This window comes from Dasypus novemcinctus, chromosome 24 (assembly GCF_030445035.2).
Source record: "Dasypus novemcinctus isolate mDasNov1 chromosome 24, mDasNov1.1.hap2, whole genome shotgun sequence".
In the NCBI taxonomy this organism is placed as follows: domain Eukaryota; kingdom Metazoa; phylum Chordata; class Mammalia; order Cingulata; family Dasypodidae; genus Dasypus; species Dasypus novemcinctus.
Genome location: NC_080696.1, coordinates 67,409,267 through 67,411,216, shown reverse-complemented (window position 1 = coordinate 67,411,216; position 1,950 = coordinate 67,409,267).

Below are 1,950 nucleotides of genomic sequence, written 5' to 3'. Positions count from 1 at the left end.
CTCAGTACTCACACCCGGCGGTCGCGAGCACTGGGCCCCCAGAGGGTTTTCCCGTCACTCTCAGAGAGGCCAGACACTCGGCTCTCTCTGCCCCTGGGCTCCCCGAGGAGAGCGCCCCAAGACGCCCCTCACTTCCGCGTGGAAACTTCAGGCTGACCAAGGCACCAGAGTGCTGTGTGTGCTTCAAGGCCCACAGTGGGTCCTCTGGCCACAAAGCGCCCCCAGCAAGCCGCCTGCCCCACAGCCACCCCGTACCCACCACGGACATCAGCCCCAGCTGTCCACCCCGTGCCCACAAGCATCAGCCCCACAGCCACCCCGTGCCCACAAGCACCAGCCCCAGCTGTCTACCCCATGCCCACCACGGACAAGCATCAGCCCCAGCTGTCCACCCCGTGCCCACAAGCACCAGCCCCCAGCTGTCCAGCCTGCGCCAGCTCTACCTGGGCCGGGGGCCAGACCCTTTGGGTTCTGACCGGGTCTTCTTTCCTCCCCACCGAGGTCCGACAACGCCTCAGGAATCTCTAGCCGCCCCAGTCTGAGGCTCTGTGCAAACCACTCACCAAGCACACACGTGTGCACACATCCACACACCCACAAGCTCACAATGCACGCTGTGCTCATACATACATGTACACAAGCACATGCACACACACCTGCACACAAGCAAGCAGGAGCACATACACATGCGTGGCGCAGCACATATATACCATGTAGGCACCTATGTACATGCATACACGTAAGTGCTCAAATAAGCACATGCTGTACACACGCACACACGTGTATATACACATATACACATCCATGCATGCTGAGGCTCAAAATTAGCTCCAAAACTGAAAGCACCGAGTATGAGTCCTAAGACCCCTCCCTGCCGCACCCCACCCAGGAGCTGTTCGTCCCCCCGCAGCACCTACCATCAGGCCCGGCTCAGGCCTGCAGCCAGCCCAGAGGGAGGGGCAGGAGGAGGTGGCCGGCTGGCACCCGGTCTGGGAGGAGGATTCACAGTGCCCCCCACACAGGCGGGGTCCAAGTCTGTGTTTTTAATGAAAAAGCAAGGTATGAGCAAATGCAAGACCCCACGTCCTGCCTGGGCTGAGGAGCCTCTGGGGGGCTGCCGCTCCAGGAGCCAGCAGGAGCAGGGGGGGTGTCGGGAACCTCGGGGGCGAAGGGTCAAGCGTTACTCAGTTCCTGGCCTTGAGAGACGGGGGCGTCTCAGCAAGCCGAGAGGGAGAAGAGGCTCACCTGGAGCTGGGAGGCCCCGGAGCCAGAGGAGGGTGGTCAGGACAGGGGACCTGGCCGCAGGAAGCCTGCGGACGCCGTAGCTCAGGGCAGCAGGCCGCGGCCGGCAGGCAGGCCGGCAGGAGCACGTGAGCAGGGCCGGGGCCAGGGCGCCCTGGGGAACAACTGTCAGCGAGAACCATTAGACCAACAAGACTTTGGGAAGGGGCCTGGGGTGGCCGGATCACGAGCTGACTGGCTAATGAGTAACTGCAACTCCCTGATGGAAAACTGCTTATGGTGCAATTAGCAGCTGTGTCATAAATAAAAGTTTAGCTCTTTATTATAAACTTGTTGAGCCACAGGAAACTGTTCTCATGACTGAGCCAGCCTTTAATACTCCGTTTATTCACGAGCATCCACACGGCATGTAATTAAGTGTGCTCTCTGCTTTGGGGAGGGCCTCTTAGCCGTTTTCCACCTTCTGCCTCTGGACCCCAGCCCGCCCGGCCCGGCCCCAGCAGGGCCCATCCCTGAAGGCCCTTCGACAGCCCACTGCCTCAACTGCTGGGATTCTCACCCGCCCCGCACGGCGCCACCTGAGCTCCAGCTGCCCAGAAGTTCTGGTTCTTTCTGCCTCGTTGGCTGAGGTCTGCTTGGCGCCAGCCCAGAGGTCAGCACCAACCTGGCCTCCCACCACCGCCACCGCGGAGCCTGAGGCTGGAGCCC